Source organism: Grammomys surdaster, unplaced genomic scaffold (genome assembly GCF_004785775.1).
Source record: "Grammomys surdaster isolate TR1022 unplaced genomic scaffold, NIH_TR_1.0 65, whole genome shotgun sequence".
NCBI classification, from domain to species: Eukaryota; Metazoa; Chordata; class Mammalia; order Rodentia; family Muridae; genus Grammomys; species Grammomys surdaster.
The window spans coordinates 20,364,681-20,381,690 of record NW_021604567.1 but is presented as its reverse complement, the minus strand read 5'-3'; the positions used below and the strand labels follow the sequence as shown (position 1 = coordinate 20,381,690).

The following is a 17,010-nucleotide window of genomic DNA, read 5'->3' as shown; positions in this document are numbered from 1 at the left end:
GAAGCCTGTCGTGAAGTCAGCCTACCCTTATCACACACATGCACACATGCACACATGCACACATGCACACATATTTATATACTTCATAAACAAGAACAACATTTATAAACTACTGCTTCTCATCCCTCAACACAGGTTCTTCACATAATAACTGTCATGGACTGCTGCTGAATGAATACAAATCCTTTCTCTTCCTCTAAGAAAAAAAGAAAAGCTTAGTTCTACAGCTACTTTTGAAAGCACAATTAATTTTATTACTTCTATTCTCTTTATAAATCTTGATTAAAATAAATAAAGGCATATATTACAATGTCTAAACGTAGGAGTACTGGTTACTTTTATGTCAACTTGGTACAAGCTGGAAAAGAGGGAACCTCCATTGAGAAATGCTTCAATAAGATCAGGCTGTAGGTCATTTTCTTACTTTGTTATTGATGGCAGTGGACCCACCCCATTGATCTTGGTGTCACACCTGAGATCGTGGTCCTAGGTTCGATAAGAAAGCTTACTGAGCAAACTGTGCTGAGCAAGCCAGTAACCAGCACCTCTCATGGCCTCTGCATCAGCTCCTGCCTCCAGGTTCCAGCCTTGCTTGAGTTCCTGTCCTGACTTCTTCAATGATGAACTATTATTATGTAGAAGTATAAGCCAAATAAATAAACCCTTTCCTCCACAGCTTGTTTTTGGTCATTGCTATTTCATCACAGCAATGCTAACTCTATCTAGGACAATATAAAAGGCATTAAAATGAAGGAGGCTACTTTAAAAGTCTCAGGATTCCATGCATAGTTGCATCTACTCCAACTACAATCAAAGGCTTAAGAAACAGAAATTGCGGAACCTGCGAGCTGATGGGAGTGGAACGGACCAGCCTTTGTAGACTTTGCCTTCTTCACAGTCCGAACAGCGGTGACTAGGCTCTCGGCCCTCGAGCTGAGACATATCTCTTATTTAGTTCTCAGGAGTGCCTGGCCCACATTCGTGATGTAGAGGTAAACAACTTTGAGGGCAGAGAGTCTCGCTCTCAGTCAAAATCTCCAATGGGAACTCCTGCTCGTGTAAAATCAGAGAGCAGGTTAAGATCTCGTAGTCCATCAAGGGTTTCCAAACATTCTGAACCCCATTCTTGATCAAGATCAAAATCCAGGTCAAGGTAAAGGAGGCATTCTCACAGATGCAACACTCAGTTGAAGTCACACTCTCGTAGGAGACAATCTTGGAGTAGATCTTATACACTAGAGTATAAGCGATGGAGGAGCCAGAGTCACTCTCCAATGTCTGATCGCAGAAGGCATACTGGCAGCAGGGCAAACCCAGATCCTACCACTTGCCTGGGAGTATTTGGCTTCAGTTTGTATACAGCAGAGAGAGATCTTCATGAAGTGTTTTCTGGATATGGACTTCTGAGTGGTGTTAATGTGGTTTATGATTAGCGAACTGGGAGGTCACGTGAATTTGCTTTAGTGTATTTTGAGAGAATAGATAACTCTAAGTAGGCTATGGAAAGAAAAAATGGGATGGAGCTGGATGGTAGAAGAATCCTTGTGGATTATTCTATCATCAAGAGAGTGCACACACCTACACCAGGCGTTTACATGGGCAGACCAACTAACTCATAGCAGTAGTGGAGGTGGCAGAGGAGGAAGTGGTGGCAGCTATGGTGGTGGTGGTCGGCAACGAGATTCTTACTATGATAAGGATATGATCGAGGCTATGACAGGTATGAAGATTATGATTACCAGTACAGAAGAAGGTCACCATCTCCTTACTACAGTCTCTTCAGGTCATGATCAAGATCCCGTTCTTATAGCCCAAGACGCTATTGATACTGGAGTGACTGTGCCCAAGGACTTTGCTTTTTCTTCTTTTTGATTTTGGATTTCCAAGTTTCTATGCTTCCTAGTCCTTTAAATAACAAAACAAAACAAAATAAAACAAATGGTTTATTTAATATATGGATGGCCAGTCGCGTTGCTGTCTCCACCCTTTGTTATACTCTAAAGGAGTAATTGTCTTTTCAGTAGTTGAACATCTTGAGTAAAAGGGAGCACCGTGTTATGCTTTGTGGTTCTTCTTTGCCTTTACAGAGGATTAACTTCTTACTATGAGGACAGAAACCATCTTTTGAAAGCTTTTTCTGATGGATATTTTGTAGTAGACATTAGAAATCTGTGGTTATGGCAAACTGCTTTTTAATCTTCTTTGGGGGAAGATAACACTTTAAGTAGGTCAGTCATGTCAGGTTTGTCTGGAGTAGCATAGAGCAGTTGAGTAGTTGAATGTAGAAGCTCTAGGAAAAAATGTGGGACATTACTTTTGAAGAGTATAACTTTGAATCTAAAAATTAAGCCACCTTTTAGAAATTAAATGATTGTAATTCCTATAAGATATGTTATATTTGAATTTACATGTTAAACCTTCTAAACTTAAAGTGTGATTTTTATGTCAAATTTACAGAAAATTAAGTATTCCTTTTGTCACTGAAGGACAACCTTTATTTATTACCTAGAACAATTGTATAACTTGCTGTTAGAAATTTTGGTATTGGAACATTGGTTACATGGGTTATTGTATAGCATCCTAAAATACATGTGGGGAATAGTAATTTCAAATAAAAGTTAATTTGAAAATGAAAAAAAAAGAAACAGAAGTTGCAATTCTTCGAGTATTCATAATAAACAACACCACCACCAACACCTTATTGTAATAAGGTTACAATAATTTTGAGTATCAGAGCTCTGTCACATCATTAACATAAGATTGAGTTACAAAGCCAAAAGTAGTGAGAACTTGATCTTAGGTAATGAAAAGATCTAGCTATTTCATTTTGCTCAATTCCCACCAGTATACTGCACCTGCAAATGTAAATGTAAATGGTAGTTAGTTCCCTGCTGTCAGAGATTGAAGACTTAAGTTCCCAGGTATTCCAGACTTCAGCCTTAAACTAGAATTTAAATGACTACAGTATTAGTTGTTTTCACTTTTCTGTGACCAAAACATCAAACAAAAATAAGCTTAGGAAGTATCATCAATCCTGATTGTCAATCCAACATTTAGAATACCAGGAAACTCTATGGGCATATCTGGGAAGGATTACCTAGGTTGGGTTTACTGAGGAGGGACTACCCACCCGGAGTGTGGGTAGTACTGTGTTATGGGCTGGGATACCAAATTGAGTGAAAGAAAGAAAGCATGGTGACAGAAAATCATCTTTCTCTGCTTCCCAACTGCACATACCATGTGACCAGCTGCCTCAGGTTCCTGCTGCCATGACTTCCCCAGCATTATGGACTATGCCTTCAAATTTCTGAGCCAAAATAAGTCTTCCTTCCATCCTTACATTGTTTTTGTCAAGTACTTGATCACAGTAATGAAAAGTCAGATTAATATAGGAAGAAAACTTTATCCCCATTCACAATTTTCAGAGACCAATCCACTGAGGAGGGAAAGGCATATGGGAATTCTTGCATGTGGTAGGGACCTTCACGTGACAGTAGGCCAGGAGGCAGAAAGAATAGACTGGATAGAAGTAAGTATGGCCTTCAAAACCTCATCTCTAGTGACCTACTTCTGCCAGACAAGTGACATGGCCTTCAAAATAATGTCACTTGTTGGAGACGAAGCATTTAATACATGAGCCTAATGGGGAATTGTAGATTCAAAGCATTAACAACTATGCAATGAAAGTCTTGCTGAGGAAGACTAGTGAGTACATGTGTTGGATCTAAGCATCAAGATCCATGAAGTCACACCACGCTACAAGTCTCACGTGGGAGATTTATTCAGGAAAAAGTCGTGAAGTGGGGTGGGGGGGAGATTGTGAGGTAGATACAGAAGCTGCTTCTGGGTGGAGGAAGGAAAAAAGGAGAAGTGGTCTTTAATGGAGGGGGTGCATGAGCAGGAGAAGGACAGACTGGCCATTGAGGTACCTGATTGCCAACACTATGGGCTAGAAACCAGGACAGCTCTAACATTGGTCCTTAACCCATGGAGCTATCTACCCCCTCTCTTATGCATGACTTCAAAATCATTATATTTGGCAGGTTGTCATAGTGATATTAGAGTCCTTGTTGCATTTCAGAGCTAGCAGCTTAGGTGAATATTTAACATACCAAAGTAGACCTTGCCTCCAGGGTCTCCCAGCATCCTTAAATCCCTACCTGTTACAAGGCATGGCTGGCCATCCCACCATCTATACTGAACTTTCCAACCCAGGAACTGGGCTTCTTTTCATCCAGCAACTCTTCAGTATATAATCCAGACATTTTGTTTCTTTCATTTCTCTCTCTCCCTCTCTCTCTGCATCTCTCTTCCCTCCCTGCACATATGCTCTCTCTCCTCTTTCTCTTCCCCCTTGTCTCCTTCTTCTTGGAGCCTTCATTGACCCTTTCCTGTGTGGTCTCAAGCTCGCCTAATAACTGCCTCCAATAAACCTGCCTTTATACTTTAATTTGGCTCATTTTGTCATCAGAGATAACTTATCAGTCTCTCCAAAGTCAAGACATAGAGGTTGAAGACCTTTGCTTTCCATATATAAAGAGACCAAACTTTAACATGCTAATTGTGTGAAACTTCTGATTCTAGTTGTAGAACCAGAACTTCCCAACTTGTTTATTCACTTAATTAATATAAAATTAGTGCTGACTATTTCTGGTGTATAAGCTCTTGGGGCTCTATCAATTAAAGAGGTAAGACAATTCTTACTGCTCTCATGTAACTTATCTCCTATAAGCATTCAGCTTATACTTTTAAATAGGGTTTTCAAGATGGGCCTCTTGAAAGGAAAAGGTTTAAGTGGAAAAATGAAAGGTCACCCTCTGTGCACCTCTTGGAGGTGCACTGCCCCTCGGGTCAGACATAAGTAACTGGAGAGGGCATGAATAGCTGACAGTGATAAAGGTAAAGATAAAAGCCTTGGAGACACACAATTTGGAAGCAGAAAAGACTTGTCTTGTTGATTAATTGGATGAGAGTCTCATGATTTCTCCAGAAGGTGTTGAAAGGATTTTCGAAACAAGTTCAAAAGACACCACCTGGGGACACCACTAGTGAATCCAGATCAACATTGAATCCAGGATCAGATCAACATTGAGTTATTTGAGGGCCCAGAAGAAGGTTAAGGTAGCCATTGTGCCAGTGTGGAAGAAGAGAGGAGGATCAGGGGAGGCTAGAGCAGGAGGCTGTGGAGACCTGTGGATCATTGGGGCTTTCATTCCAAAGAAAATGAAAAGAACTTTCTGGCAGAGGAGAGGCGTGATCTGCCTTGGGTTCTAGTCAATGTTGGGAGGTTGATGGCACTGACCAGCACATACGCAAAACTGTTAAAGGCTCCACAAAAACCCACCTTGAAATGATGGTGTCTGAAAACTGCAGATTGGTGGTGGAGGCAGTGAGAAGTGAGCAGTCTAGATGTGTAACATCACATACTGATGGCTGAGTGTGTAGTCTGAGAAAAAGAGCAATTGGGATAGCCTCCTCAAGTATTTGTTTGAAGCTGTTGGAAGCACAGTATTCAGTCCCAAGAATTAGATAGACTGGGTAGCCAAGTCTGGCAGGAGGATCAGAAGGTCAAGTTTAAGTTGCTTATCTAAGAGGACATGTAAAATACATTGTTGGATATCAAAGGGTGGACTTTGGCAAACATCCTTCAGCTGAGATATTAGTTCCTGGCACAGTGCTCATCTAACTCACAGTCCTTTATAGCTTGGGCATTTCCAGACTGGGATATACAGAGGCAAAAGTATACCAGATCCATGTGAAATAAGTACAGAGAAAAGTGAGATATATGAATAAAAGTAACCAGTTTCCTTGCACTGAAGCTCACAGAATCCTCAGTCAAGGGAGTTCTGTGCCCAACTTCACACCGTAGAAACTCTACCTTAGAGCTCAGACAGTACACTTGGGGTTGGAACCAATTAGTAAGGTACTTGTCTTCAGGATCTATAGTTTTCTTAAGTCTTCTCTCTAATTTATCAGGTGAATTTGATTTTGTTAATCTTTCTTTGCAGAAAAGAAGTTTTTTAAACTCTTGAGCAGATCATAAGCAGCTAAGCTGATCCCGAAGAACTATCCTCAGTGCAGCTAAATAATTCTGCTTTGAATTGATGCCAGGAGAATGATCATATTTTAAAGCTATTCCTATAAACGTGGCATATGCATCCCCATGTGTCAGCAGTCTCTGCTGAAAACAGTTCATTGAATGACAAGTTGATTGGCCCCAATTCGAAAAGCACAGTGCATAAAAACATAATTTCAGGGTGGCCAACATTATGACAGATTCTAGATTCTGCTCATACACAGAGCTTGTTTGAACTGTTTGGGGAATTCTGTTAGTCTGTGAGTGCATGCAGCCAAGACAATTGCCCTGATAGGAACAGAAGGAAAGGGAAGGAATGGAATTAACAACTGTTGGATGACTATTATCAGCCAGGCATTGTCTGGGAGAAAATGGAGGAGTAAGGGACTGATTGATAATAGTTGTTTTCACCATGAAAGGAACAGCAATGGCAGAGATGGAAGGAGCAGAGTTTGCAAGTGTGCACCCCTGCACCAATCCCAGCTCTGTCACTGGCCAAAAGGATTCAATGAATTTTGTTACTTTGAGGGTCTTCAGCTTTTATACCTGCAAAAGGAAAAAGGTGAAAGGTAATAAACAGCTGTAAGAAGTGAAGGAGGATTTATTTTTATACACACATACACATTTACTACCTATACTACATACTCATGTCATGCATACACATATACAAATGTACCACATACACCACATACACACAGCACACACACACCCCACATAACCATACTTCATAAACATAGAGCACACATATACCACATTGAAAAGCACACACAGCACGTACCTACACCACACAAACACACACCAACACTATGTATACCACACACATTCACACACACACATGTACACATTCCACATACCCACACCATGCACATCACACATACACATATACCACAAACATACCCCCTACATATACACACCATGTACACCATACATCTCTCTCTCTCTCTCTCTCTCTCTCTCTCTCTCTCTCTCTCTCTCTCACACACACACACACACACACACACACACACACACACACATACCACTCACCATATACTCTCAAACTGGATGGGCTTGACATTTTCCTAATTCCACTCCATTACACACAGTGTATTAGAAAGCCTCTCATATGATACAAGGTATCTGAACCAGCCAGAGAAGTCCTCACTATAATTACCACAGCTATTGTGGTTTGAGAATGAACTGTCCACCACAGGCCATTGTCTCCAGTTCTTAGTTCTGTCTGGGATGTTGTGAAATTGTTGAGGCTGAGCCTTGTAGAAGAATGTGAGTCCCTGGAACAAGTTAGAGGTTCTAAAGGCCGGCCCTACTTCTTGTTGTGTATGAAACAGTCACTTTCATCCACTATACTTTGTCCCTCTAGGATTGTAGATCAAAATAAGCCCTTCCTCCCTTAAGTTGCTTCTTATTGGGTATTTGTCATAGAAATGAGAAAACTCAGTAATACAACAGAGGAGGGGTGAGGATAGTGGTCACTTTTGCTTAGGGCCACACAAAGTCTCTCTAGTTCAGCTCAGACTCTGGAAATGAAAAATACAACACAATACCCTGTGTCCCAAGTCCACTGAATAACAACAGCCAAACCAGGGCCCAGCATATGGTCTTATTCATTCTAATGAGTGTATCCCAAAGGCTATGGCCTTGCCAGAGAAACTCTCCTAAAGAAACTGCACTAGAAATTAAGATATAGTAGTAAAACCCTTCTTGGTTGTTTGGAAATACAAGGCATAAGGAGCCTTTAAAAGCCCCTCAGTAGTGTTCCATCTCTACTGAGCATTCTGAAGCATCCATGGTGCAGGTCCTCGCGGCAAACTGCGACTTCCTAAAACATCAGAATTCTTTAATACTTTGATTTTTGTTGACCTTCTGCCAATAAGTAATAGTAAAGATGAAAGGCACAATCTCTAGATCTTAGGCACTAAGTTCTGCAAGGCCAATGGAGACCAGAAACCAAAGAAGCAGACAAGTGGCAATGAGACCAAATCCCTGGAGAAAGAGAAGGTAAGTGGCCAAGCAGGGCAGTGGCAGGAGCTCTATTTCCAGGTCCCACCCTGAGAGCTCCTTAACTTCCCATGAGAATGGAACCATCCTCTTGCTCTTTCAGCAAATATTGATCTGGCATTTCGAACCGGCTCATAAGTGGGAAACTCTACCGCTGTCTGTTGAAAGCAAGAGTAGCTAGATCAGCTCTTTTCAATTGATTTTGCCACTGAGCCAGATGAAGACATAAACAATAACAAGTAGGGAGAGGAAGGTGAATCTGGGACTTTCAGGATTTTTATACTAACCTTTTCTAGCATAACAAAACCATCTCATGAAACATCTCTTCAGAGAAGAATTGCAGAAGGAATCCAAGGTGCATAATTACAGCCCACTTTCTATACAGGAACTGGTTTCATTTGGAAATTCTGGGCTGCTCAGGATGAAATTGGGACAAAGCATGGAGGACCAGAAAATGCTGAACAACATGAAGATGCAAAGCCTTGAGTAGACATTCCCAAGGGTAGGAACAAACAATAGGCAAGGTTTGAAGGGTAAAAAATTGAGGTGCTTGATGCTGAGTATAAAATACAACCAAAGAAGATGTGTCCAACCTATCTCTATGTGGAAAAACATCCGCTGCTGCAGTCTACAGGTGTCTCCAGTCTGGGACAGGAAAGAAAGAGACTTAAGCCAGCCTTGCTGATAGGGACCTGCATTGTTTTTCCCTTGAGTCCAGTGTTTTCTAAGTCAGAGGGTTGAGTTTTAAGGATAAGATCAGGTTCAAAAAAGCTGAATGGAAAGATATTTATTCAAAATTCTATCTATGCCTTGTATCTCATGTCTCCTGGAATCAGCTCACATGGAACAATCTAGGGTAGGCAGTGGGCTGAGGAAGGGGATAGAGGAAGCCATCTAAACAAACAAACAAGCAAACAAAAGGGGCTTTCCCCAGAATGAATACTTCAAGCAATGTGACTGCAAGAACAAACACAAACATGGTTTCTGTGATTCCCTTTTTTTTTTTCTACATATAATGTTGACATAACAAAACTACAGTGTCTTAAAATGAAGACTCTAAACATTTGGATGTAAGTTTTTCAACTAACAATATGCTACAATTTTTCCAGATGAGTACCTCTCTCACTGCTCCTGAGATTTGGTTCAATAAACATGGCTCACAGTTCATTTTGAAATATTCATTTGTTACTACTGGATTCTGAAATGACCATAATTTATCTTAATACAGTCCATACTATGGATCAATTGTAAAGCCCTACAAAGCTGTGTTTGATCCATATCACCTAAATGTTTGGTAAGCAAATATCAAATTCTATTGAAATATTTCTATAAAGTAAGAATAGATATGGTTATATAGACAGTCATTTAAATCAGACATGTGTACCATTTTTGAAACAGCATTATTCACAACAGCCAAAATATCGAAACAACTCAAGTCCTTCAAACAATGAGTAGTTTCTTTGTCTGTCTGTCTGTCTGTCTGTCTGTCTCTGTCGTCTCTCTCTGTCTCTCTCTGTCTCTCTGTCTCTCTCTCTCTGTCTCTCTCTCTCTCTCTCTGTCTCTCTCTCTCTCTCTCTAGTGTGTGTGTGTGTGTGTGTGTGTGTGTGTGTGTGTACAAAATATTGAGCTTTAAAGGGAAGAAATTCTGACACAGGCTGTCATATGGATCACCCACAAGCACACGTGCATTAGGAATTGCCAGTTGCTCAGAGGCAATCACATGTGACTCCTTCACATGTGGCACTTTGCTTTGGATGTGATTTGTTCCCCAAGGTTTGTGTGCTGGAAAGCTGGTGCCACTGTGACAGTATAGAATGACAGAGCCTTTAAGAGGCAAAGCCTGTTGAAAAATAATTAGGACATGGATGTCTATACTCGAGAATAGACTAATGCTGCACTGCAGGAATGGGGCATATTTGGTAAGAGTGGTTTGTTTCCTAAGATAGGCTATTAAGGATGAGCCTGATATCCTCCCTGAAGCATCTTGCTTACAGAGAGACTCACCATGTCATCTCCTGCATCCTTATCTGACCATCATTACAATATCTGACACAAGACATTATCAGAACTAAGCAGACACAGACTCTGCGCTTCTAGATCTTCAGGACTGGATGCTAAATAAACCTTTTTAAAAATACATATCTAACTATTAAACATTTTGTTACACTAACATATGACTAAGTCAAATTAATCAGATGAAAAACAGAAAGATGATTACATGGGGCAAATAGAATAACGTTCAAAGGTCCATCTGGAATCAGCCAGCACTCTGCAAACAGATACTATGGCCTGGAGAATGTCTACAGGGCCAGGGACACAGTGCTAATGTTTTATGACAGAATGTTGGTCTGGACAGGCCTGTGGAAGACTCTTGATATAGTGAAGATCATAAGCTAAGGGACTAGGCTTTGGATCTAGGGAGTAGGCCACCATATGTGTGCTGAGAGAGGTGACACCATCCGTGCAGCAAGTAATGAAAATGAACTCAGAAACTGCATAAAGGATGGCTGCAAGGGAGCCATGCTGTGAACAGGGAGCCTGCTGTGGAGCAGGTTGTAATCATTGGCCTTCCTGTGAAATTGATCTTACCACAGTACGTCACAGTATTTACCCAGTCCTATATTAAATAGGCTCAGTGTTTTACAGTAACAAGTCTCCAAGGAAACACCAATAGGAAACTCCCAACAGACACAGAGAGGAGACTGAAGGAAGGCAATGAGAGGCAGAGGGGAAATAAAAGACTAACATACTAGGGAAAGAAATTGCCATGCTGAGTAATTTATGTCAGAAAACCAGCATTCTTTTCTTCAGACATGGCTAGACTGTGTAACACTAGGCAAAGGCCATTAATTTAGTATTTCACACATTGGAAAGTATTTATTTTTATTAATTAATTAATTAATTAATTATTTTATTTATTTACATCTCAAGTGCTGCCTCCCCTCTCGCTGTCCCATTGCAGAGTTCTTCCCCCATCCCCCTTCCCCTCTGTCTCTGAGAGGGTGCCCTCCCTCAGGTATCCACACACACTGGGGCATCAAGTCTTAACAGGATTAGACTCATCCTCTTCCACTGACGCTAGACAAGACAGCCCTCTACTACATATATTCTGGGGGCCTCAGACCAGCCTGTGTATGCTTTTTGTTTGGTGGCTTAGTCTTTGGGAGCTCCCAGAGGTCCAGATTAGTTGACACTATTAGTCTTTCTATGGGGTTGCCATCCCCTTCAGGACCTTCAATCACGCACTTCCTCTAACTCTTCCATAGGAATCCAAGACCTCCATCCAATGCTTGGGTGTAGGTATCTTCATTGTCTCAGTCAGCTGCTAGGTAAAGCCTCTTGGAGAACAACCATGCTAGGCTCCTGTCTGTAAGCGCAATATCAGCAATAGTGTCAGGGATTGATGCCTGCCCATGGGATAGATTCCATGTTAGGATGGTTACTGGTCAGCCGTTCCTTCAGTCTCTGCTCCATTTCTGTACCTGCATTTCTTTTAGACAAGAACAATTTTGGGTCAAAAGTTTTGTAGGTAGGTTGGTGTCCCCATCCTTTCACTAGGGGGTCTTATCTAGCTACTAGAGGTAGTTTCTTCAGGTTCCATATCTTCACTGTTGAGAATTTTGAACAAGGTCACCTGCATTGAGTCCTGTGAGCCTTCCCCATCCCAAGTCTCTGGGACTTCCTGGAGATCCCATACACACACCTTACTCCAAGCAGCTGAATATTTCCATTCATTCTCCTGACCCTCCCTATACCTGATTCTGCCCCCTACTCCCTTTTCCATCCCCTTGGTAAGTATTTCTTAAGACTATCAAACAACCAAAGAACTCAATAACAGTATATGACTACACCATATCAGGAATATGCTTGATCTTATTTATAATGAGTGAACCTGTGGTGTGTGTGTGTGTGTGTGTGTGTGTGTGTGTGTGTGTGCAAAAGGAAAACATCAGCCAACTGATAGAACTGTAAAAGTCCCATTCCCCTGGAGCATGTAATAAGAATGAAGAAATGCAGCAGGGAGATGAAGAATGTGCAACTACACACATATGTATGTATACTTGTATGGACATAAAGGGCCAGTGTATACATATGGAAGAAACCACAGGTCAGATCAGATCCAAACAGATAATGAAGGAGACTACTTAGCTACAGATTTAGATGTAGCCTTCATTCTCTGAATGAGAGAATATGAAGATCATCAATGGATCAAAATATTAAATGTATTATTTAATCCAAGTTTGGGATTATTGAGGGTGTGCATCTGGAGATTGTTGGTACCTTCATGAGTCTTAACAACTGTACAAATTGTACTTAAAACAAGATGGATTCTTAATGTGAATATGGGTGGAATAAAAAGTAATGTATATGGAACCTGGAATAGTGCCTAATACCAAGTAGATGTTTAGCAAATCTAAGTAATTATGATAGAATAACATTGCACTATTTATATGTGCATATATGTTACTGTGATTAGTTACTTTGGAAAAATTTGCCTAATCACGTGCATTCAAGATACTGCACATTTATTAAGCACCTGCTATTAATAAGTATCAGGTATTGATGGAAACCAAAAGTGTCTCTGCCCTTAATAAGCTCGTATGTTTCTCCACATATTAGCATATGAACTCCACGCAGACTCCTTTGCTGAGATCAAGGTCAAATGCATAAGTGGAGATTTCAGTTGAGAGAAGCTAGGGGCATGCTGTTCTCCATTCACCATGAATCCTATATTTGTTATTTTTCTGTGGTTGTGGTGAAATACTGGGGCTACAGCAACATCATGACTTATTTTAGCTTATGGTTCCATACAGATAGATTCCATTGTAGTGGAAATAACATGGCATGGCATGGCATGGCATGGCATGGCATGGCATGGCCTGGTGTGGCATGGCAGTAGGAGCAGAAAACTGGCTTATCAGATTTTCAACCACATACAGGATGCAGAGTATGTGAACAGAAAGTAGAGTGAAGCTATAAACCCATGGGACTACCCCTCAGTGACTATGTTTGCCAGTAAAGAGCAACCTCCTAAAGATTTCATAACTTTTTCTGGTATCACTAAAGAAGGGCAACCAAATGCTCAAATATACGAGCCTATGGGAAACATTTCTCATTAAGACCACCACAATGCCCGAGCCAGAGAGCTAGAAATCCTAGTGCTCATGGTGGGTGGAGGACTTAAAGGCAGATGAGGAAGTATTTCCAGAGTTAAGAGATATTTCCTTCTTCAGCTTGTACAACTGCAGTGCTTCAAATATTTCAGAAAGTTGAAAAGGAATGGGCACTGTGGGTGGATGTGATGAGATCAAGGGTGAACACATGATCTATAAAAAAGTCAATTGCTGGCTTTCCTTTGACAATAATACTACATCTGAAACCTATAGGGAGCTCTTAGCAGAAGGAGGATGGGTATGGAAAATGAACACAGCCTCTAATACTGTCAGATGGACCACTTCCCAGTCAGCAAGTCATTTTCACATCAACCTCCCTCTTATCTAATGAACTAGCATTGTCAAAGAAGGTAGAAGATGGACACTGAACAACAGATAATGCCACATAGTGTACTAGTGTAAGAATATTAGTAAGAAGTGGGTATAAGGGGAAGTCTTACAAGGAAGGGGAGATTAAAAATGCTAAAGCTCAAGGGAGATGAGTAGGGAGGGCACAAAAATGCCTAGGTAATGAGAAAGGGTAAGGAAGACTAGAAAAACAGATCAGTAGAAAATTCTCAAAGAGAAATTCCAGCTCCCTCTATAGATGATAAGGGTTGTTTGGAGAGATATGTGTTTTCATGAAGGAAGTGGAATATGAAGAAAATTTATATGACAAATCTGATTCATGGTACCCCAGTGATTTATTCTTGTCTTCTGTTATATAAGATACTTCTCTTCTTTTTATTTATTTATTTGTTTATTTATTTATTTATTTGTTTATTTATTTATTTATTTATTTGAGTATTGTATGTGAGTACACTGTCACTGTCTTCAGACACACCAGAAGAAGGCATTAGATCCCATTACTGATGGTTGTGAGCCACCATGTGGTTGCTGGGAATTGAACTCAGTACCTCTGGAAGAGCAGTCAGTCAGTGTTCTTAAATGCTGAGCCATCTCTCCAGCCCGATCCTTCTCTTCTTGAATCTATATTTACTTGAGGCCACTGATTCTGCCAGCTCTCTGGAAAAATGATTCCTTTGCCTCTCAGGAATCATTCTTCATTCCCCCTTTACAATGGCCCTCCTCCATCTGTATAGACCACCAATGAGATATATATCATGTCCTCTAAACAGTGCTCAAAAACCACCACTGTGGCTGTGTAGGTGGCTTAACAGGTAAAGGCATTTGCCACCAAGCCTGATGACCTGAGTTTGAGTTCCAGAACACGCATGGATGAAAGATTAAACTGACTTCAGCAAGTTATATTCTGACCTGCATGCATGTGCTATGGGCATATTCATGCATGTATACACACAAAAAGTAATTAATTTTTTAAGTGCTGGGATTCAGGCACTCATACTTTTACTTTTATGCCCTTCAGTGTATCATCTGAGCTATTGCTGAGCTGACTGCCTTCAAATTCACATATGCTACCACCTATCCCACTAGTCTGCCAACTAGAAGACAGGGTACATTGTCTAGAACCACTATTAGGATCAGGTGATAAAGATGGAAATACTGAAGTGCCCACATACATATACAAATTGATTGTTTTTCTGATTATATCTGTATGGCTGAGGTTAATGTGGTCCTCAAATATTTCATTTTGGTCCATCTGCAGAAAGTAAAATGAGCTAGGCATTCCACGTATCTGTTCAATATCTTTTCTCTGGCCACACTGGTGCCACGGTGAGTCCCTGTTCCCAGCACTGCCATGAAATGCCCTTTCCATCCTTGAACATGGATAAACACCAGAATGTCAGAACAGATCACCTGCCATGCCAGGCACTGAGTCATCCTGGAGGTGTTATACATCCAAAGAGCTCCCTGAAATGCCCCAGGGGCTTGAAGATGAGAAAGACACGAGAAGGACAAACAAAAAAATATGCACCTGTGAAAAGAGTCTTGTAATAGCAGCCGCCCATGCACAAGGTGGAAGGGGTAACAGATGGCCACGTCTGCCTAATTTCCTAGTCCCTGAGGTTGTACTTCTCTGCTTCCCTTCCATCTCTTCTCCTAGAACGTAGTTTTGGCAGACAGTGAGTCCCTTGGAATCGATCAGTATCCTTCAAAGTCATTCCAGAATGGTACAGCAAGCAGGGCCAACCTATATGCTATGCAAATCAGAAATTCTGAGTTATGAGAATGTCTAAAGCAAGTCTGTGACCTTGTAAGGAAACCCCTTCATTTAAACAAAATATGTTCACTGATGATCAAGACCCCTTTTCAAAAGATTGACAGAGATAACTGGACTCAGTGGAGAAACACAAAATCATTAGGCAATGTGCATCCTGCCAGCTAAGTCACTGGACTCAGAGAGCTGTGGAGCACTAATTGGAGCTACTGAGATAACTCATGGTTGACCTCCATCTGTGTGTGGCATCATCTGTGGGCCCATCAGTTCCCTCACCTAGAAGATGAACTTGGAATGTAAGTGTTGACTAATGCTGATCTTCCTAATTAGTGCTCCCTGGAAGAGACCTCCAGGATCCTGCTTGTTTGTGAATACTTAATGCTTCAAAAAGTGTAAGACAGGATGTTTTGAAACCATTTAAGCTTACTTTGAATTCTACATTTTATAGCTTCCTCCATGAACTTCACTAATTTGAACACGCAGAATTTCAAGTACTGTGCAGGTAAAATGTTCCATAGATTTTACCATATCAGGGTTTCTGTATCATGGTTATATAAGATTGGCTAAGCCCTATATCAATGCCCCCCCTCCAGTTACCTTTCGGGCAATTTCAATGTCTTATACAAGTGTCACTGCAATGATAAACACTAGGAAATGGCATATTTGAGAGGTGATGTAGTAGAAATTCAAATTTAACCCATTAAGTCAGTGTTTCTCAACCTGTGGGTCACAATCTCATAGGGATCTAATGACTTTTTCACAGAAGTCACCTATGACCATTGGAAAACACAGATATTTACAATTTGTAAAAGTAGCAAAATTACAATTATAAAGTAGCAACAAAAAATAATTTTATGGTTTGAGGGTCAGTACAACATGAGGAACAGTATTAAAGGGTCACATCATTAGGAAGATTAAGAATCACTGTGTTAGACTTTTGTGAACATTTTGCTAAGCACTGTGATTGTCTCTGCAGGAGCACTTTACACTGGTAAAGGTATCATTCTTATCCCTCTAAAGCATCCCACCTAGCTGTTTTTAGGGGGTGGAAGACCTCTCTGAAGAGACTAATGGGATTGTCCCTATGATCAAAGCAGGTCAAGAGTGAGAGAAGACCCCAGAGTCTATTCCAGAAGGAGGCAAAAAAGTCCAGAAGGGGTCAAAAGAGCAAAAGTCCTGGTGACTTGGAGCACTGTAGCCAGAGCAGCATGGTGGTCATGTGCCTTCTGAGACTGAGCAGTTCCTGACCTCTTGTAGGTTGAAAGGATGGCGCTGGACCTCGTGCATGCTTCCTACTCCTCTTAGAACTTCAACTAAGGTCTGAAGTAGAGTCCCACTGTTCTAAAAGCCCTGTAATTGAAGTCCAGAGAAGCCTGTAGCTATTGGCCGTATGACCCCATGAGGCTTGCAGAGAGATGTCCTTGTCCACAGAAGAATAGCAAAGTCTAGATATTTTGACCTCCACCACCTTGACATCCACTGGCAATCCAAGAGGACCTGGACATTTGTGTTCCTTTTTACCTTCACATGAAAGATTTACTTGTCCTGCTCTGAAGAGAAAAGTGCAGATGCAGGCAAAAGAATCATATATGCTCTGTGTTCTAAACCAGAATGACACTCATGGGCTGACCTGTGTCAGGTAA

The 17,010-nt window shown here is 41.0% G+C and overlaps 1 pseudogene; it reads left to right on the top strand.

Moving 5' to 3' along the window:
- Positions 1-309: 309 nt before the first annotated feature.
- On the top strand, positions 310-1,826 carry LOC114624626 (annotated as a pseudogene).
- Positions 1,827-17,010: the final 15,184 nt, after the last annotated feature.